Source organism: Chlorocebus sabaeus, chromosome 13 (genome assembly GCF_047675955.1).
Source record: "Chlorocebus sabaeus isolate Y175 chromosome 13, mChlSab1.0.hap1, whole genome shotgun sequence".
In the NCBI taxonomy this organism is placed as follows: Eukaryota; Metazoa; Chordata; class Mammalia; order Primates; family Cercopithecidae; genus Chlorocebus; species Chlorocebus sabaeus.
Window position 1 is genome coordinate 37146793 of NC_132916.1, and position 23255 is coordinate 37170047.

At 37.3% G+C, this 23255-nt stretch overlaps 1 non-coding gene across 1 annotated transcript; it reads left to right on the forward strand.

The window, feature by feature from the left end:
• The first annotated feature begins 1298 nt into the window (after positions 1-1298).
• LOC119625445 (U6 spliceosomal RNA) lies at positions 1299-1405 on the forward strand. Its single transcript, XR_005241645.1, has one exon. It is a non-coding gene; the product is annotated as a U6 spliceosomal RNA (small nuclear RNA).
• Positions 1406-23255: the final 21850 nt, after the last annotated feature.

Consider the following 23255-nt stretch of genomic DNA (forward strand, 5'->3'; position numbering starts at 1 on the left):
TCATGAAAAAAAGCTCAAGATGGCTAATCATTAGATAAATGCAAATCAAAACCACAATGAGATACCATCTCACACCAGTAAGAAGTCAAAAAGTAACAGTTGCAGACAGGTTATATAGAAAAAGGAATGCTTTTACGTTGTTGGTGGGAGGGTATATTAGTTCAACCATTGTGGAAGGCATTGTGGCAACTCCCCAAAGACCTACAGACAGAAATACTATTTGACCCAGCAATTGCGTTACTGGGATATACCCAAAGGAATATAAATCATTCTATTATATAGACATGTGCATGCATATGTTCTTTGCAACACTATTCGCAATAGCAAATACATGGAATCAGCCTAAATGCACATCAGTAATAGACTGGATAAAGAAAATGTGCTATATATACACCATGGAATACTATGCAGCCATAAAAAAGAATGAGATTATGCCTTTTAAGGCAACATGGATGGAGCTACAGGCTATTATCCTTAGCAAGCTAACACAGGAACAGTAAACCCAATACTGCATATTCTCACTTATAAGTGGGACCTAAATTATGAGAACAAATGAAGACATAGAAGGGAACGATACACACTGGGGCTTATTGGAAGGTGGAGGGTGAAAGGTGGGAGAGGATCAGGAAAAAAACCTAATGACAATAAACTCCCATGACACATGTTTACCTATGTGACGAACCTGCACATCCTGCACATGTACCCCTGAACTTAAAATAAAAGTTAAAAAAGGGCCGGGTACGGTGGCTCACGCCTGTAATCCCAGCACTTTGGGAGGCCAAGGCAGGCAGATCATGAGGTCAGGAGATTGAGACCATTCTGGCTAACACGGTGATACCCCGTCTGTACTAAAAATACAAAAAATTATCCAGGCATGGTGGCAGGCGCCTGTAGTCCCAGCTACTTGGGAGGCTGAGGCAGGAGAACAGTGTAAACCTGGGAGGTAGAACTTGCAGTGAGCCGAGACTGTGCCACTGCATTCCAGCCTGGGTGACAGAGTGAGATTCTGTCTTAAAAAAAAAAAAAAAAAAAAGAAAGAAAGAAAAAAAAAGTGAAAGAAAAAAAAAAACCTAATGAATCTGGGACAGATATTCATAATCTAATGTTACTTTGTTGACATTGTGGAGGGAAGTGTGACATTAAAAATCAGTTTCAAAAGCTTGAATTATTGTCCCACTACACTAGTGGGACAATAATTATCATCTCTGAGAATTGAGATTGCTGCCAATTTTTTCTTCTTCTCATGGACCTATGGTTTCTAATTCCCATAATTAAAATGCCATCTTAATAAATATGTAGTGCTCACTTTGGCAGCACATGTACTAAAATTTGAATGGTACAGAGAAGATTACCATGACCCATGTGAAAGGGTGCCATACAAATTTGTGAAGCATGCACATTATCAATAATCACCTGGAACTGAATGGGCTAAATGTCCCAATTAAAAGGCACAGAATGGCTAGTGAATAAAGAAGCAGGACCCAACAATATGCTCTCTTCAAGAGACCCATAGGCTCAAAGTAAGGGGATGGATTAAATCTGCCAAGTGAATGGAAAACAGAAAAAAGCATAAGTTGCTATTCTAATTTCACACAAAACAGATTTTAAACCAACAATGGTTAAAAAAAAGGACATTAAATAAACTTATTTATTGATTTGGGAATGTTGAACCAGCCTTGCATCCAAGGGATGAAGCCCACTTGATCATGGTGGATAAGCTTTTTGATGTGCTGCTGCATCCAGTTTGCCAGTATTTTATTGAGGATTTTTGCATCGGTGTTCATAAGGGATATTGGTCTAAAACCGCAATGAGATACCATCTCACACCAGTTAGAATGGCGATCATTAAAAAGTCAGGAAACAACAGGTGCTGGAGAGGATGTGGAGAAATAGGAACACTTTTACACTGTTGGTGGGATTGTAAACTAGTTCAACCATTATGGAAAACAGTATGGCGATTCCTCAAGGATCTAGAACTAGATGTACCATATGACCCAGCCATCCCATTACTGGGTATATACCCAAAGGATTATAAATTATGCTGCTATAAAGACACATGCACACGTATGTTTATTGCGGCACTATTCACAATAGCAAAGACTTGGAATCAACCCAAATGTCCATCAGTGACAGACTGGATTAAGAAAATGTGGCACACATACACCATGGAATACTATGCAGCCATAAAAAAGGATGAGTTTGTGTCCTTTGTAGGGACATGGATGCAGCTGGAAACCATCATTCTTAGCAAACTATCACAAGAACAGAACACCAAACACTGCATGTTCTCACTCATAGGTGGGAACTGAACAATGAGATCACTTGGACTCGGGAAGGGGAACATCACACACCGGGGCCTATCATGGGGGGGGGAGGGGGGAGGGATTGCATTGGGAGTTATACCTGATGTAAATGACGAGTTGATGGGTGCTGACGAGTTGATGGCTGCAGCACACCAACATGGCACAAGTATACATATGTAACAAACCTGCACGTTATGCACATGTACCCTAGAACTTAAAGTATAATAATAATAAAAAATTAAAAAATATAAAAAATAAAATTAAAAAATAAATAAATAAACATAAAGGTTTAATTTAACAAGATATAACTTTTTTTATTATTATACTTTAAGTTCTAGGGTACATGTGCATAACGTGCAGGTTTGTTACATATGCATACTTGTGCCATGTTGGTGTGCTGCACCCATCAACTTGTCTGCACCCATCAACTCATCATTTACATCAGGTATAACTCCCAATGCAATCCCTCCCCCGTCCCCCTCCCCGTGATAGGCCTATGTCTCTGTTTTGGTACCAGTGCCATGCTGTTTTGGTTACTGTAGCCTTGTAGTATAGTTTGAAGTCAGGTAGTGTGCTGCCTCCAGCTTTGTTCTTTTGACTTAGGATTGTCTTGGAGATGCGGGCTCTGTTTTGGTTCCATATGAACTTTAAAGCAGTTTTTTCCAATTCTGTGAAGAAACTCATTGGTAGCTTGATGGGGATGGCATTGAATCTATAAATTACCTTGGGCAGTATGGCCATTTTCACGATATTGATTCTTTCTATCCATGAGCATGATATGTTTTTCCATTTGTTTATGTCCTCTTTTATTTCACTGAGCAGTGGTTTGTAGTTCTCCTTGAAGAGGTCCTTTACATCTCTTGTAAGTTGGATTTCTAGGTATTTTATTCTCTTTGAAGTGATTGTGAATGGAAGTTCATTCATGATTTGGCTCTCTGCTTGTCTGTTACTGGCGTATAAGAATGCTTGTGATTTTTGCACATTAATTTTGTATCCTGAGACTTTGCTGAAGTTGCTTATCAGCTTAAGGAGATTTTGGGCTGAGACAATGGGGCTTTCTAAATATACAATCATGTCATCTGCAAACAGGGACAATTTGACTTCTTCTTTTCCTAACTGAATACCCTTGATTCTTTCTCTTGCCTGATTGCCCTAGCCAGAACTTCCAACACTATGTTGAATACAAGTGGTGAGAGAGGGCATCCCTGTCTTGTGCCAGTTTTCAAAGGGAATTTTTCCAGCTTTTGCCCATTCAGTATGATATTGGCTGTGGGTTTGTCATAAATAGCTCTTATGATTTTGAGATACATTCCATCAATACCGAATTTATTGAGAGTTTTTAGCATGAAGGGCTGTTGAATTTTGTCAAAGGCCTTTTCTGCATCTATTGAGATAATCATGTGGTTTTTGTCTTTGGTTCTGTTTATATGCTGGATTACGTTTATTGATTTGCGTATGTTGAACCAGCCTTGCATCCCATGGATGAAGCCCACTTGATCATGGTGGATAAGCTTTTTGATGTGCTGCTGGATCTGGTTTGCCAGTATTTTATTGAGAATTTTTGCATCGATGTTCATCAGGGATATTGGTCTAAAATTCTCTTTTTTTGTTGTGTCTCTGCCAGGCTTTGGTATCAGGATGATGTTGGCCTCATAAAATGAGTTAGGGAAGATTCCCTCTTTTTCTATTTATTGGTGCATATATATTTAGGATAGTTAGCTCTTCCTGTTGAATTGATCCCTTCACCATTATGTAATGGCCTTCTTTGTCTCTTTTGATCTTTGAGGGTTTAAAGTCTGTTTTATCAGAGACTAGGATTGCAACCCCTGCTTTTTTTTTTTGTTCTCTATTTGCTTGGTAGATCTTCCTCCATCCCTTTATTTTGAGCCTATGTTTGTCTCTGCATGTGAGATGGGTCTCCTGAATACAGCAGACTGATGGGTCTTGACTCTTTATCCAGTTTGCCAGTCTGTGTCTTTTAATTGGAGCATTTAGTCCATTTACATTTAAGGTTAATATTGTTATGTGTGAACTTGATCCTGCCATTATGATATTAACTGGTTATTTTGCTCATTAGTTGATGCAGTTTCTTCCTAGCCTCAATGGTCTTTACATTTTGGCATGTTTTTGCAATGGCTGGCACCAGTTGTTCCTTTCCATGTTTAGTGCTTCCTTCAGGGTCTCTTGTAAGACAGGCCTAGTGGTGACAAAATCTCTAAGCATTTGCTTATCTGTAAAGGATTTTATTTCTCCTTCACTTATGAAACTTAGTTTGGCTGGATATGAAATTCTGGGTTGAAAATTCTTTTCTTTAAGAATGTTGAATATTGGCCCCCACTCTCTTCTGGCTTGTAGAGTTTCTGCCAAGAGATCTGCTGTTAGTCTGATGGGCTTCCATTTGTGGGTAACCCGACCTTTCTCTCTGGTTACCCTTAAGATTTTTTCCTTCATTTCAACTTTGGTGAATCTGGCAATTATGTGTCTTGGAGTTGCTCTTCTCGAGGAACATCTTTGTGGCGTTTTGTGTATTTCCTGGATTTGAATGTTGGCCTGCCCTACTAGGTTGGGGAAGTTCTCCTGGATGATATCCTGAAGAGTGTTTTCCAACTTGGTTCCATTTTCCCCCTCACTTTCAGTCACCCCAATCAGATGTAGATTTGGTCTTTTTACATAATCCCATACTTCTTGCAGGCTTTGTTCATTTCTTTTTCTTCTTTTTTCTTTAGGTTTCTCTTCTCGCTTCATTTCATTCATTTGATCCTCAATCGCTGATACTCTTTCTTCCAGTTGATCAAGTCAGTTACTGAAGCTTTTGCATTTGTCACATATTTCTCATGTCATGGTTTTCATCCCTGTCCATTCGTTTATGGCCTTCTCTGCATTAATTATTCTGGTTGTCAATTCTTCCATTCTTTTTTCAAGATTTTTAGTTTCTTTGCGCTGGGTACGTAATTCCTCCTTTAGCTCTGAGAAGTTTGATGGACTGAAGCCTTCTTCTCTCATCTCATCAATGTCATTTTCCGTCCAGCTTTGATCCATTGCTGGTGATGAGCTGCGTTCATTTGGAGGGGGAGATGCGCTCTTATTTTTTGAATTTCCAGCTTTCCTGCCCTGCTTTTTCCCCATCTTTGTGGTTTTATCTGCCTCTGGTCTTTGATGATGGTGATGTACTGATGGGGTTTTGGTGTGGGTGTCCTTCCCGTTTGTTAGTTTTCCTTCTAACAGTCAGGACTCTCAGGTGTAGGTCTGTTGGAGATTGCTTGAGGTCCACTCCAGACGCTGTTTGCCTGGGTATCAGCAGCAGAGGCTGCAGAAGATAGAATACTGCTGAACAGCGAGTGTACCTGTCTGATTCTTGCTTTGGAAGCTTCCTCTCAGGGGTGTACTCCACCGTGTGAGGTGTGGGGTGTTGGTCTGCCCCTAGTGGAGGATGTCTCCCAGTTAGGCTACTCAGGGGTCAGGGACCCACCTGAGCAGGCAGTCTGTCCGTTCTCAGATCTCAACCTCCCTGTTGGGAGATCCACTGCTCTCTTCAAAGCTGTCAGACAGAGTTGCTTGCGTCTGCAGAGGTTTCTGCTGCTTTTTGTTGTTGTTGTTGTTGTTGTTGTTTAGCTATGCCCTAACCCCAGAGGTGGAGTCTACAGAGACAGGCAGGTTTCCTTGAGCTGCTGTGAGCTCCACCCAGTTTGATCTTCCCAGGGCTTTGTTTACCTACTTAAGCCTCAGCAATGGTGGGCGCCCCTCCCCCAGCCTCACTGCTGCCTTGAGGTTAGATCGCAGACTTCTGTGCTAGCAATGAGGAAGGCTCCGTGGTCGTGGGACCCTCCTGGCCAGGTGTGGGATATAATCTCCTGGTGTGCCCGTTTGCTTAAAGCGCAGTATTGGGGTGGGAGTTACCCGATTTTCCAGGTGTTGTGTGTCTCAGTTCCCCTGGCTAGGAAAAGGGATTCCCTTCCCCCTTGTGCTTCCCAGGTGAGGCGATGCCTCGCCCTGCTTCAGCTCTCGCTGGTCGGGCTGCAACAGCTGACCAGCACTGATTGTCCGGCATTCCCCAGTGAGATGAACCCAGTACCTCAGTTGATAATGCAGAAATCACCGGTCTTCCGTGTCGCTCACGCTGGGAGTTGGAGACTGGAGCTGTTCCTATTTGGCCCTCTTGCTCCACCCCTCAAGATATAGCTTTTCTAAAGAAATATGCATCCAACACAGGAGCACCCAGATTCATAAAGAAAGTTCTTTAGAGACCTATAAAGAGACTTAAATAACCACACAATAATATTCGGAGATTTCAACATTCCACTGACTGTATTAGATAGATCATTGAGGCAGAAAAATTGACAAGTGGAACCTAATTAAACTAATGTAACTAAAGGGCTTCTGCAAAGCAAAAGAAACTATCAACAGTGTAAACAGATATCTTAGAGAATGGGAGGAAATATTTGCAAACTATACACCCTACAAAGGTCTAATATCCAGAATCTATAAGGAACTTAAACAAATAAAAAACAAAAAAGCAGGCACTTTTCAAAGGAAGATATACAAGTGGCCAACAAGCATATGAGGAAAACTTCAACATCGCTAATCAGTAAAGGAATGCAAATCAAAACCACACTGAGAAATCTTCTCACACTAGTCAGACAAACTATTATTAAGAAGTCTAGGCCAGGCGCGGTGGCTTAGGCCTGTAATCCCAGCACTTTGGGAGGCTGAGGTGGGCGGATCACGAGGTCAGGAGATCGAGACCATCCTGGCTAACACAGTGAAACTCCGTCTCTACTAAAAATACAAACAAATACTAAAAATTAGCCAAGTGTGGTGGCAGGTGCCTGTAGTCCCAGCTACTCCGGAGGCTGAGGCAGGAGAATGGCATAAACCCTGGAGGCGGAGCTTGTAGTGAGCTGACACTGGGCCGCTGCCCTCCAGCCTGGGTGACAGAGGGAGACTCCATCTCAAAATGAAATGAAATGAAATAAAATGAAATGAAATAAAATAGTCAAAAACCAACAGATGCTGGCAAGTTTGTGGAGAAAAAGCAACGCTTATACACTGTTGGTGGAACTGTACATTAGTTCAGCCATTATAGAAAGTAGCGTGGTGACTTCTCAAATAACATAAAAAAGAAGTACCATTCAACCCAGCAATCATATTTTTGGAAATGTACCCAAAGGAATTACATCATTGTACCATAAAGTCACATGCATTCATATATTCATTGCAGAACTACTCAGAATAGGAAAGTCATGGAATCATCCTAAATGTCCATCAATGGTAAACTGGATAAAGAAAATGTGGTACATATACACCATGGAATACTATGCAGCCATTAAAAAGAACACGATCATGTCCTTTTCAGCAACATGGATGGAGATGGAGGCCATAACCTTAAGCAAACTAATGCAGGAACTGAAAACCAAATGCCACATGTTCTCACTTATAAGTGGGAGCTACATATTGAGGATATATGGACACAAAGAAGAGAACAACTGACACCAGGGACTACTTATTAGGTACTATCAGGTACTATGCTATGACCTGGGCAATGAAATAATCTGTACATCAAACTCCAGGGCCACAAAATTTACCTATATAACAAACCTGCACTTGTACCCCTGAATGTAAAATAAAAGCTTTAAAAAGTATATTATAAATTGTATGTAATATATTATATTACAATATTAAGAAAGTAAGAATAAATAAATATCTAAAATTTCAAAATTAAAGTCAAACTACAAAATGATATATTGATTTTAATTATTTCAATGACCACAGATTCTAAACTTTTCAAAAGATATCACAGTCTTTCTTTTTGTTATTGTTTTGTTTTTCATGGAAATAGCTTCCTGGCATTTGTTTTTTTAGTTTTTGTTTTTATTTTTTATCAGTTACACACATTTCTAGGAAGTGTAGTAGCAAAAGGGCCCACAGATATCTCTTCCAGAATCTGATTGAAATGGTTGAGGAGAAATTAGAAAGTAGGGCAAAAAATTCATTGGTCTCAAAATTAAGAAATCATGCCAAGTAATTTACAGATATAAAGGAATTTCTGCCAGATAGTGAGAACTTCATATGAAAAGTGACTGAAATCAGTGTACAACTCTATTTCCTGGAACAGCACTGGTGTATTATGTGAAGTTATATAAAATAAGTACTGACAGTTTTCTCCATAATTTATTTTCTTTTTTGTTTTTCTTTATATTTTAAATTGACAAGTACTATTTATTTATGGTATACAACACGATGTTTTGAAATATCTATACATTGTGAAACAACTAAATGGAGCTAATTAATAGATGCAGTACCTCATATTCTTATCATTTTGTTTTAGTAGGGACACATAAAATATACTCTTTTAGTAATTTTGAAGTATATAGTACATTGTTCTTAACTGTGGTCACTATGCTGTACAATAAGTGTTTAAGATTATTCCTCTGTCTAACTAAAATATTGAATCCTTTGATCAACATCTCCTCAATCTTTCTGGAACACCCAGTGCCTAGTAACTACCATTCTACTCTCTACTTCTATGAGTTCAGTTTTTTAGGTTACACAAATAAGTGAAATCATCCTGTATTTGTCTTTCTGTGACTGGTTTACCTCACTTAACACAGTGTTATCCAGGTTCATCCATGTTGTTATGAATGAGCAGGACTTCCTTCTTTTTAAAGCTTAATATTAATCCAATGTTTATATCCACATTTCATTTATTCATTCATCTGTTGATGGATACTTAAGTTGATTCTTTGTTAAACTATTGTGAATAATGCTGCAATGAACATGGGAGTGCAGATATCTCTTCAATATACTGATTTCATTTCCTTTGGATATATATCCAGAATTAGTATTGCTGGATCATATATGGTACTTCTATTTTTAATTTTTTAATGAATCTCCATATTATTTTCTATAATGGCTATACTAATTTGTATTACCACAAACATACAAGAGTTCCCTTTTCTACACATTCTCACCAAAACTTGTTATCTCTTCTCTTTTTGATAATGGCCATCCCAACAGGTGTGAAGTGATACCTATTGTGGCATAATTTGCATTATCCTGATGAATAGTAATAATTTTTTATATACCTGTTGTCCATTTGTATGGTTTTCTTGTGAAATCTTCATTCAAGTCATTTTCCCAGTTCAATAGGGTTATTTGTTGTTGTTGTTTTTGCTATTGAGTTGAGATCCTTATACATTTTGGATATTAACCCCTGATATGGTTTTGCTGTATCCCCACCCAATCTCATCTTGAATACCTGTTGTGGGACGGACCTGGTGGGAGGTGATTGAATCATGGGGGCAGGTCTTTCCTGTGCTGTTCTCATGAGAGTGAATAAGTATCACAAGATCTGATGGTTTTGAAAATGGGAGTTTCCCTGCACAAGCACTCCCTCTTTACCTGCTGGCATCCATGTAAGACATGACTTGCTCCTCCTTGCCTTCTACAATGATTGTGAGGCTTCCCCAGCCATGTGGAACTGTGAGTCCATTAAACCTCTTTTTCTTCCCAGTCTTGGGTATGTCTTTATGAGCAGCATGAAAATGGTTTAATACAGTAAATTCATACCACTAGAGTGGGGCATTGCTGAAAAGATACTCAAAAATGTGGAAGCAACTTTGGAACTGGGTAACAGGCACAGGTTGAACAGTTTGGAGGGCTCAGAAAATGACAGAAAAATGTGGGAAAATTTGGAATTTCCTAGAGACTTGTTGAGTGACTTTGACAAAAATGCCGATAGTGATGTGAACAATAAGGTCCAGGCTAAGGTGGTCTCAGATGGAAATGAGGAATTTGGGAACTGAAGCAAAGGTAACTCTTCTCATGTTTTAGCAAAGAGACTGGAGGCATTTTCACCCCCCCGCCATAAAGATTTGTGAAACTTTGAACTTGAGAGTCATGATTTAGGGTATTTGGTGGAAGAGATTTCTAAACAGCAAAGCGTTCAAGAGGTGACTTGAGTGCTGTTAAGGGCATTCAGTTTTAAAAGGGAAGCAAAGCATAAAAGCTAGGAAAATTTGCAGTATGACAATGCAATAGAAAAGAAAATCCCATTTTCTGAGGAGAAATTCAAGCTGACTGCACATATGTGCATAAATAAGAAGGAGCTGAATGTTAATCCCCAAGATAATGGAGAAAATGTCTCCAGGGCATGTCAGAGACCTTTGCGGAAGCCCCTCCCATCACAGGCCCAGAGGTTTAGTGGGAAAAAATACTTTCATGGGCAAGGGTCAGGGTCCATCGTCTGTGTGCAGTCTAGGGACTTGGCACTGTATGTCCCAGCTGTTCCAGCCATGATCAAAAGGGGCCAAGATACAGCTCTGGCTGTTGCCTTAGAGGGTGAAGACCCCAAGCCTTGGCAGTTTCCACATGGTGTTGAGCCTGTAGGTGCACAGAAGTCAAGAATTGAAGTTTGGGAATCTTCACCTAGATTTCAGAAAATGAATGGAAACACCTGGATGCCCAGGCAGAAGTTTGCTGCAGGGGTGGGGTCCTCATGGAGAACTTCTGCCAGGACACTGCAGAAGGGAAATGTATGGTGTAACCCCCACACAGAGCCCCTACTGGGGTACTCCCTAGTGCAGCTGTGAGAAAGCGTCACTGTCCTCCAGACCCCAGGATGGTAGATCCACTGACAGCTTTCACCATGTGCCTGGAAAAGCTGCAGACACTCAATGGCAGCCCATGAAAGCAGCTGGGAGAGGGGTTATACCCTGCAAAGCTACAGGGGTAGAGCTGCCCAAGACTGTGGGAGCCTACTTCTTGCATCAGTGTGAGCTGGATGTGAGACATGGTGTCAAAGGAGACCATTTTGGAGGTTTAATATTTGACTGCCCCACTGGATTTTGGACTTGCATGAGGCCTGTAGGCCCTTTGTTTTGGCCAATTTCTCTCACTTGGAATGGCTGTATATACCCAATGCCTGTACCCACATTGTATCTAGGAAGTAACTAACTTGCTTTTGATTTTACAGGTTCACAGGCAGAAAGTACTTGCTTTGTTTTGGATGAGACTTTGGACTGTGGACTTTTGAGTTAATGCTGAAATGAGGCATGAGTGCTTTTGAAATGTGAGGCCATGAGATTTGGGAGGGGCCAGGTGTGGAATGATATATGTCCCCACCCAAATCTCATCTTGAATTACCACATGTTGTGGGAGGGACCCAGTGGGAGGTGATTGAATCAGGGGGGCAGGTATTTCCCATGCTGTTCTCGTGATAGTGAATAAGTCTCTGAGATCCGATGGTTTTAAAAACAAGAGTTTCCCTGCACAAGCCCTCCCTCTTTGCCTGCTACCATCCATGAACATGACTTGTTCTTCCTTGTCTTTTGCCATGATTGTGAAACTGCGAGTTCATTAAACATTTTTTTCTTTCCAATCATGGGTATGTCTTTATCAGCAGCATGAAAATGGACTAATACAACCCCTTATCAGATGTAAGGTTTGTGAATATTTTCTCCTATTTTATAGGTTGACTCTCTGCTTTGTTGATTAATTCCTTTGCTGTGTAGAAGCTTTAAACTTTGATGCAATCTCATTTGTCTATTTTTGCTTTTGTTGCCTGTGCTTTGGGATCATGTCCAGAAAATCATTGCCTAGACCAAGATCATGGAGCCTTTTCCCCTATGTTTTCTTCCAGTAGTCTTACAGTTTCAGATATTATGTTTAAGTATTTAATTCATTTTGAATTTATTTTTATATATGGTGTGAGATAAGTACCTAATTTCATTCTTCTGCATGTAGATATCCAGTTTTCTTAACATCACTTATTGAAGAGACTAGAGACTGCCCTTTCCCCATCATGTGTTCTTTTCAGTTTTATCAAAAATCAATTGACTGTATATGGGTGGATTTGTTTGTGGACCTCCAATATATCCTAATTTAAAGTGGTGGAAGATGAAGATGAAGGCATTTGAAAGCCTTTTGTGATATCAAATTTTCTATACTCGTATTTCCTTTCTTGACTTTGAAAGACCTATAGCATTTAGGAGCAGGGACGCCGTTCAATTTCTGTCCCTTACATCATCTGTGTTTCCCTTAATTTTCTACAAAGTTCAAAGAAGGTGTTATCCAAAATGTTCTTCTCTGTTCTGGGATATCCTATCAAAATATCCTATCTCCTCATCTATCTTTTGTATGCTTTATGTATTTTCTTCTTTTTTACAAAAATTTTATAAGCCCCACATTTATTGCTTTTTTACATTTGAATAGATTCAATCCATGTAGGCATGCTGAGTGCCAAGACTTAATACTAAAAGAATCTTCTTGGGAGACTAGTAGTATCTAGCTGTGGTGCTACATTAAAGATAGAAATTACAGCAGACCCTTTGTCAGAAACTACTCAAACCAAGAAGTCAAAGGAGTGGCATTCTTAAAGTGCTGAACACGAACAAAACAAAACAACCTGTGAACTCAGGATTCTATTGGCAGAGAAAATATTTTTCAAAATGAAGGAGATATATAGCTTTCTCTAGACAAACAAAAATCAAGAATTATTAACTATAAAACCCTCTACAAATTTTTAAACAAAAGTTTTTAGACAGAAGCAATGATACCACACAGAAAAATTAGGTATAGTAAGTTCTCATTTAACATCTTGGATAAGTTCTTGGAAACCAAGACTTTATGTGAAATGATGGACAGTAGGTCCTAGAATAATGTCATTTAGTTCAATGCTATTTCTTTATTATGTTGATGAGAAAAAAGTTGGTTTTGTTATATGTCATTTTACTTGAAAGTTGTAGTTTCCCAGAATCTATTGATGATGTGAAGTGAGGACTTACAGTATACACAAAGAAATGAAGATCTCTGGAAATGGCTAAAATAAAAGTAATTATAATAGGCATTTTTTATTATTTTTGATTACTCTAAAACAATTATATTTTGTTTTAAAGTATATTTTGTATGAAGTGTTTTAGAGTAAAATTATATTTTGTTTTATATATATTTAATATGTTTATATTTAATATATTTAATACATATTTATATATTTAATTTATAGCAAAATTAGTAGTAATGTATTTTGTATTTGTAACATATTTACAGGTAAAATGTATAACAACAATAGCATTAAAATCAGGAGAGAGGAATGGGCATTTTACCCCAGGAGAGTAGGTAAGGTTCTTACTTTTCACCTGAAATACTATGATATTTGATACTGGTTTTAGAGCTGGATGATGTGAATTCATTCAGAATTTTGAAAGGAGTGAAGGAACTGGAATGTTTGGCATTATAAATGCCATCAAATGTATTATATTGGGAGTATTTCTCTCTCACCATAGAGCTACAATAATTCACTTTGGAAAGCAAGGAAACCGACAGACAAATTAAGGTTAATCGTTGTCTATTGCAGTAAAGAATGCTAAATTTTAGAAATGATAGTAAATTACCCTAAAGGATATTTAAGTTTAGGCTTATCATCAGAGCTTTAAGTTTTTGATCACATTCCATGTTTTCTTAGTGATTTTACAAAGTTCTCCAGAAGAAATAAAGCAACAAAATTTTATCACGAAAGCAATAACAAACTATTACAAAATATAATGAAATTAGTACCTAAAAAAGTCAGATATAATTTGTATGAAACATAAAACCACAAGAGGAGAAAAACAACAAAAGGAGAACTGCAAAGTTGAGAAAGATGTGAGTAATTATGGCGAATTCTACATATCATTAAAATGATTTATCAACTCTATTAGTTTAAGGCACACTAAGTTTGGAATGAAATTGACAAAATTTGCTTGATTAGCTGTACTACTACAGGCCTGTCCCTTAGTATGTCATTCATTGAACAAATGAACCTTAAATGAATGACCAATTCAACACTGGCCATTGCCATTGAAGCTTCAGAGAGGTTGCCAGGGTCATACTGAGCCATAGCTTAAGGCAAAAGAAAAATTCATTGACACTGATGTACCTTTATGTAAAATTGTGATGTTCTAATTCATTATGGATTTTCTAAGTTAATTTTTAGTTTTACAAATATTGCACTATACATTTTTATCTTGATTACTGAGTTTTGCAGCGCCTCCTTAAATTTTGTGTCCAAGACATGTTCCTCACTCATCTCACTCTAATCCTGGCCATAAAGAATGATACCCAGGGTATTTCTACTGCTAAAATCTTTGCTCTGTGTGGTGTTCTAATTGTAAAACAAAACAAAACAAAGCAAAACAAAAGTAAATATGTGAAGCATGAGAATCTAAGTCATATCTACTTTGTATTCAATTAATAGTGTGAACCTTCACATCCTGGAAATATAGTGGTTAGAAGGCATTTGAGTTATGACCTTTGCTTTATGACAAAAGAGCAGAAAATTTCCTCCCATGAATAACATAAGGGAAAAAGACCAATTAGCCATTTAGGGTTATGCATTTCCATGTTCTCAGAGAACAGAGGTCATTGACTGAAAATCAGTCAGAGTCAAATTTTTAATTCTCCTCTCCGTGCCACTAATACCCTCGGGAGTAAAAAGCTGGAAGACTGCCAATCCAGTAACTTTTTTATTATCTAAGGGACATTGGAAGAGAATCCATCAGTGACTTGAGAGACACAGGCCCCAGCCACATGAGGATAGCACAAGTGGGAGAAAAATTCATGAATAGGGAGCAAAGATCTTTTCATAGCTCTTTAACTGTGTCTGTTTTATAAAATTTAAATTTGTCCATTTTGTAGTAGAGTTGTGAGAACGTGTATTTGTCTCCTTGATAAAGCCTCTGATTCATCTTTGTATCCTCCACAGCACTATACTTGAGAAGTGGGTTTTCAATAACTATTGGATAATTAATTAATTAAGAATTAATTAATAAAGGAATTTCTAATGTATCCTAAATTCACAAAACATATTTTAGGAAAACATTTTCACAGAAGAGTATGACATAATACATTCTAATTGATCTCAAATTAGTGCCCCATTAACTTTGTCCATTACGATGAGAAATTAATACTTGATTAGCTCCAGATGAACCTTAAATACAGTCATGCACAGCATAACATTTCAGTTACAGACCACATCTGTGACAGTGGTCCTATAAGATTATACCATATTTTTACTGTACCTTTTCTGTGTTTACATATACAAATACCTAGTGTTGTGCTCCTATTGCCTGCAGTATTCAGTTCAATAACATGCTGTACAAGTTCATAGCCTAGGAACAATAGGCTATACCACAGCACCTCGGTGTGTGGTAGGCTACATTATCTAGGTTTATGTAAATACACTCTATAATATTCGCATAAGGACAAAATCTCCTAATGATGCATTTCTCAGAATGTATCCCCATTGTTAAGTGATGCATGACTGTATATCTAAGTCTCAGCTGATATCTAGAACATATTACTGCGTGAAAGAAATCATTCAATTACACTCTACTGTGTGACATATTTAACTGTGCCAAGTTAGGTCTGCTTTTCTATTTTCATTCAGAAGAAAAAAGAAAGAAAAACATGAGGGGGCAGATATTCCAGCAGAGTCTCACTATCTCAAATACAAAAAAGTAAATGCTGGAGAAAGTGAGGAGAAATAAAGAGAGGTAAGAATTAGTCACTCTGAGAAATTTCAGGACAAACATACTTGAAACTGTAAAAAACATTATTACTTAATGATACCATTTGGTAGGGCTGCCTGAGAACGTGGAAAAAGGCTTCTGAACAGATCAAGTTTTAGGGAAGAAGCTATCATTCATTAAGTTATGAATAAAAGGATATATTAAACATGGAGTTTTTCTTCAGTAAAAAACTCCATTACAATGAACAAATATATTCTATAACAAAGTTTGCCAAAGATATAACTGTTGACCCCTACATATTGTCAAACTCATTTTTCATCAGTGGCAAAATTTCAATTGACTTTAAAAATGTTTATTTGTATTTGTTTCTTAGTTATCCTTTTCTATTTAGTTTTTGCTTGTTTTAATATATTAAAATTGTTCCCTTTGCCACATGGCTTGTGCTTTAAAGTTCCTATGCTAATTTATTTTTCTACAGTTACACCCTGGTTAACCACATTGGATTCTATCCTTTGTTTATATTTTTACAACATAAATTTAATTCTGGTTTCTCTCACTGAATCAGAAATATTCCTTTTTTTACTGAAGTATTATTTTTGGGCATATTTAAATTCTAATCCCTTAGGGCTCCTCTTATTTTACTCAAATAAAAGTTTGCCACATTCAAATATTAACCTACTATATTCTTTTCACAAAGTTGAACAGTCTGACACATAATTTTAAAATACTTGTTTCTAACTTGGCTTTTATTATTTTAAGAATTTAGGCACTTTAAGTTATTTGTTCATAGTGATAATTTTCACATTGAAATTCAGTAACATGAAAAATAAAAACATACAAATGCCTTTTGTTGGGCACATGATAACCTTTTCTAGTTTGAGAGTCCCATTTGTTAACTGGCTAGGACCGATAGACCAAAATATGGTATAGTCTTTTGAGAAAGATTTTACCTTATACATTTGAGCAATTTTCTTTCTTTGCCTTGGGTGTTCATGTCTGTGTGTGTGTGACAGTGTGACAATGATTGCGATTGCTTTAGTATATGGAATTACATATTGCTATCTGTGAAAATAGAAATCGTGTCCTTTGTCTCTACTACCCAAAAATTTTCAAGAGATACTAGAAATTTTATCATCTTGACGTTTTATATAAACAAGCCTGATTTATTTAAAACAAGCACAATTGAGCAGCATGTTTTAGTCTTGGCACACGGCAGATGGTTAAGAGTTGTGTAGAGGATGAATAACCTATACCTCAACATGGCTGGCGTTCCGTACGGTGCTGATGATGCGCGTGCTATATTTTAACCATGCATGCTACTTTTTCCATCCATTCTTATGCTGGCTGTACCTTTCAGTGAACCAGCAAATGCAGTAACACATTAAGCAGAGCTGTTTATTAGAAGGCACTATATGAGCAAAGTGCCAAAAAGTAGGAACTGCTGACAGTGAAAGCAAGGACTTTCTATTTCCCCAAGTCTCTCTTGATCAGTTGATAGGCCTTTCTGGTCCTTAGTCTCTTTATCTGCAAACTGCAAATGCTGGCCTGGATCTCTGCTGTTAAACTGTGTCTTGTGGCACCTTCAAAGTGAGTGAAGATACCTTAAGTGCTATCTGACAGCATGAGAGGAAGCCTCGAAATAAAACTTTAGACATTCCTTGGGCAGATCAATTTGGTGTTATCTCTTTGGTATTATCTACTGTGGATATTGGGACTTCATATAAGATTTTACTTGCAACAATGCTTTGATAAAGAACACATTTGAAAACTATTTAATGATCTTTTCCATTTTAAAAGCCAGTTTTCCTATGGATTAAATATAATACATAAAATATAATGAATCATATATTTTTAATTGCACCTTTCAGCTTTTAGAAGGTTGCCACATTCATCACCTCACTGAATCATGTGTTAGGACAAGTGTGATCCCTACTTTGCACCAGAGGCTCAGAGCTGTCACGTGATCTGTGCTGGTGATACCAGGACCAGAATCCGGTCTCCTCCCAGGTCCACTCCACTCTACCATCTCTACTCCTCTTGTGTCAGATCCAATATGACAGCTGCCATTTTCCATTCTAATTTGGACTTACTCATCTACCAGAAAGATTTTGACTAATTCTTGTGGCACATCTAAACTCAGTGTATATAAACTGTTCATAGAGTTTTATAAGAATTATATGAATACATGATTTTACCCCAAACACGTTTTTATCCTAGGTACGCATGATGGATAGATTTTCAATTCTAAAGAAAGCTCTCTGTTGCCTGTACAAATCATAGCTGAGTCTTGTCCGCAGGACACTAAATGTTGTAACTAACCTTCATTTCCCTACATCCACTAGGTTTTAGCAGTGGTGCCTAATAAGAGTTAGTTGTGTTTGTTCCCCAAACACAACTAACTCTTATTGGTGTTGCCTGTTTTCTTGATGTTATAATTTATAATTATGCATTAATTATGTATCATAAAAACCTATGACATATGGCTTTGAAGGAATTTTTTTGGTGAAAGGCTGAATACCTTGTGAAGGTTTGATGAAAGCAAGTCACTTAGAAATGCTATCAGATTAAACACAGGTAAGGAAATCATAAGAAAGAGCATTGCCCTTAAAAGTAATTATTATTTTGTTCAATCCATTTCACAATATGCTTAAAGAGCCTACTATATTGCTCAATATTTACTTTATAGATGCATTCAACTTTTACCCAGGTTCAATACCAGATCCTCAAAGGATTTATAGGTAGCATTTAAGGAATGAATCAGCTACTTAGATACTAGAAGGCCCGGAGAAGAAACAAGCCAGAATTAAAGAAGATTGTTTTCGTTAGCCTAATTACATATTTCAAAGGTCAAAAGATTGTATTTAATATTGTTTATTGTCATCATAAACGTTGTCATCATTAACTTAAGGCTTGTAGGTCATACTGCCCAAACAGACAGACAAGCAGAGAATTTAGCTGAATTAAGGAACTGTAAGACTGGATGTGAAGTACTTATCTTGCAATCATGAAAATTGGCACAACTCCACAAAATAATTTGTGTTGCTCCAAAGTGAGATGGAAATATATTCAACTTTTACAATATGTTTTAAGTCTCTGATGGTATTAATGTTGGCTTTTTCTTGTTCAAAGGAAGATGTTTATATTTCTGAGAATTAAAACATCAAAAGCAGCCATTAATCTGATGTTTCCTTAAATTCACAAAAGAAGAATCAAATAATGTTTATATGAGGGGTACTGAAAAATGCGCACAAAGTATTCTTGGAGCACAAATGAGAGACTTCAACTCTTTTTGAAACATCAGTGATGATTTTACAGAGAAGACATTTGTGTTTCATCTAAAAGAAGGCATTTACAACGTAGAGAAGAGGTGAAAGCAAGAACGGTAACATGGTAGAGCCAACTGAGGAAGGGCGGAGGTCTCAGAGTGGAAGGAGTACAGGAAATGATGAAGGTAAGGTTGAGAAAGAGATGAGGAAGGATAGATGGCTTTTCTAAGAAGTGATTTTCGTTGTTTTCCCAAGTTCATCTTGGAGTGGTTTTCATGTTCTCAGTCTAGGTATGATGTGCAATCACCTAGCAACTACTTAAAAACTACACTCAGCTGAATGTTAGGAAAACAGTGTTCTGTGTTGAGAGATAAAGGAAAAATAAGGCAACTATCATTTCTCCATTGCTTATTCAGTGCCATTCACAGAGTTAGACATTGTTTGTGGTTTCATTTAATTATTTAAAATCTTATGAGGCATACTATTATTTTTTCTATTTTGAAGATAAGGCAACTGAGTTTTAAAAATGTTACGTGGCTTACTTAAAAATTCCCTAACCAATTAATGGCATTACAGGGACTTGTCCACAGAATAACTTTGGAGCTGACTCTGTAAACTAATAAGCCAGCTAGGCTGTCTCTCACTGACCTTCAGAGCATAAAGCTCAGAGCAGCAGCCTTTAAAGGACCCATTGTTATGGGCAAACCTCTTACAGAGCTCCGTGAACCAGAGGTTGGGGGTAGGCAGAATAACGGGCAACACAGATTTCACTGGGGCCCACATCAACATGGACCCAGGCTATGGTTTGTAAGATCCCCAGAGGGGCCAAGTATAGGAAAGCAGCAGTGCTAGGTTCTTCTGTAGCACACACTCCAGACCGAGGTCTGACTGACATCCCAGATGGCTGAGGAAGACTGGACTCAGTGATAGGTTGATTGGATACATTGCCCATTCAGGCGCTACCAAAGGCCCGGGTACGTGAATGACTCCAGTTGCAGGTCCTACCCTTGCCTCTCTGCTTTGAATATACAGAATAGTTTGGACCCAACACAGCCACATGGGATGTAGCCCACTCATCACCCCAGGTCAACTGACCTTTCCATACACAACAACTCCAGGTGCATGACTGCTGTAGCTGCACCCCAGAAATTTTCTTCCTCCTCTCACCCACCTTGCCTTGACTGCTGAAAAGAGGTGCAGGCAGGTACCATTCATAGCCCAGTGAGCCATCTCTCTCCCATCAATCCAGGTGCCCAATTTCTTATGTATAAACACTAATGTACATTTCCCTAAGGATAAGCTCAGAGAGTTTTATATATGATGACTTATTTGTGCCAGAGAATAAATGAACAAACATATGATCAGATCTAAGTTATGCCTTAGTTCAAAAATGCTGACACACATGTGACAGGGAGATAGTAATTATATATATGAATTATATCTGCTACTGAGCATTTGTTTACTTAATGTTTCTTACATTATTAGAATCTCTACAAGGAGTAACATTAACCACGTGGCATTTTTAAAACATAACACAATATAAATAGATATATGAGGACTGCACATGTTCTGAATTTGTCATAGGGACAAACTTAATCAAACTTTTAACCCTGTGTTTAGTCACAAACTATATGCTTCTCTCTCAAGCTTTATAATTGCACTCATTAAATGTATACGCAATAAAATAAATGAATCAGTAATTAACAGGCATTATAATTATATTGATAACTTTACAATAATAATACAATAGTATGATTACCTTTGCCATAATAAATGCTGTTAGTTATGGGAATCTATGAGAGGTTGTCTGAGGGAGTGACTTTCTGGTATATATTTTAGAAAAATAGTTAAAATCTACAAAAGCAGTTGTAATTCTTTATGTTTAACTTGGTCAAACAAATTATTGCACACTTTAGGAAACTAGATTACATTATATAAGTGTTTTAAATTATTCTTCCAAAAAGGGAAGGAGACCTGTTTAAAACATCATAATGCTGATGTCTGGAAACATAAAATGCCTTTCTGGTCATGATGCACTTATGCAAACTAGAGAATAAATTCAGCTCCTGGCAGAATGATAAATGCATTTACATTAACTCTTGGGAAATATTACAGCAAAGGGGTTATAAGTGTCTTTAGTTTGGCATACATGGAATAATTACTTTCTTGCTTTCATGATTCAGCCTAGGCTTTAGAAAATCAAAGGATAGCCTGGCTCAGGTGTTGCAAAGAACTCTTATGTATAACTAATAGAAAAAAAATAAGACTCCCTGAAGCCACTGTTTGACATTATTGCAGTACCAGCTTGATTATTATAGGAACAATGAAAGGAATTTGTATAAAGGTCATATGATGGACCTAAGATTCCTTAGTGGACATTAAGAGTAAGTTAATTTGAGAAACATGGATCGAAGGTGGAACTAATTAAATATTGTCATGCTATGTCCACTCTTAATTGTTAGTCTTACACTTTAGCTTTGACTTATAGTAATAAGACGCATGCCTGTAGTTTTCTTTCTGAAATCTGAAAGTCCTTTCAGTATTTGTAACAGAACCCTTAACATATAGGGCTTATACTGTGTCTTTTTGAAAAGAAAACTTTCTTATATGATAACATATTAGGCCTTTCCCTTAGTAAAAAGAAACAAATATAACTTTCCTGACTAGAAAAATTACTCTACATCACTAAAGACAGAAAAGTCATTATCAGATTATTTTCCTTTATATGGTGATCTCTCTCTTCATTCAAAATGGTGTTTTTGCCTCTCATTTCTCATAGTCCTATTTTCTTTAGGTGATGAGCAGTTTTTAAAAATTACAAATTATTTTTGTTAGATACAATTTAATTTCAGTCCATCAACAAGCATTTTTTACATTTCCAGTGAATTGTACTCTGTCAATAGTTCCTGTCCAAGTACAAAATGGTTTAGCAGAGTTTCATCACCAAATCTTCTTGTGTAATTAAACTCATCAAGTACACCTTAGTTGTATGTCAAATTATATCTCATGAAAATAGAGATTTTTTTCCCAAAAAGTATGTTAATCAGGAAATATGTCAAGTAAGTAGAAAAGAGATAGGCATACACTAAAATAGATTGCCCGAGGGAGAATACATGGAAAGACAAAAAACAATTACGTTATTACAATGACATATAGTTCTTTTCCCCTGTTTTGCTTTTCAAAAGGCCTGAATGGAGCTGGAAAGCTGAAGGCAATCGTTTATCTCATCACCTTCCTCATGGAAGTGTGGAAAAAGCATTGAGGACTAGAAGGCTTATGTTACTTTCCCTAAAACACACAACTAGTAGCTAATAGAGACAGGCCTAGAATTCAAGTTTCCTGACTCCACTAATGTATTATTTAATATCCTCTGACTCTGGGCTAGAATGAGATCTAGAGATCATTCATATAAAGCAATACTTAAAGTCATGGAAGAGGATGAAATCTCTCAGAATAACAATAAGAAGTGAGAAGAAAAATGTCTCAAGGCAAAATCGCAGATTGCATTAACATTCAAAACACAGAAAAAAGTAGACTCACTAATAAGGGAGATGATTAAATGGCCAGAGAGTCTACAGGAGAACCAAGGCAAAACAGAATCATGGAAGCCAAGGAAGAAGGAATTTTGAAAACAGGGCATATAGCTTTAGCAAATGATTCAGAGGTCAGGTTTCCTCCTTGAAACCCTTTCTTCCTTTCTGTGATACATTCTCCTGGGATTTGTTTGTTTTTCTTTACCTCTCTAGTAGATCATTCAGCCTCGTTTGCTGGCTCATTTTTTTCCCTGGTGTGCCTCTAATTTTTAGAAGGGTTCAGGTCTGTCTTTTTTTTTTATTTTTTATTAATTTTTATTTTAAATATAGCGGGTACATGCGCAGGTTTGTTACATGGGAATATTGCATGATACTGAAGTTTGGAATATGTATCCCATCGCCCAATTGGTGAGCTTAGTATGTGGTAAGGAGCTTTTTAACCCAGTTTCTGCCTATCCTCTAGCAGTCCAGAGTGTATATTCTTACACTTATGTCCATGTGTGCTTAACGTTTAGCAACCAGTTATAAATGAGAACATTCAGTATTTGGTTTTCAAACAATAACAAGAAGAAAGACTGTGATATCCTTTGAAAAGTTTAGAATATGTGATCATTGAAAAAATTAAAATTAATATATCATTTTGTAGTTTGA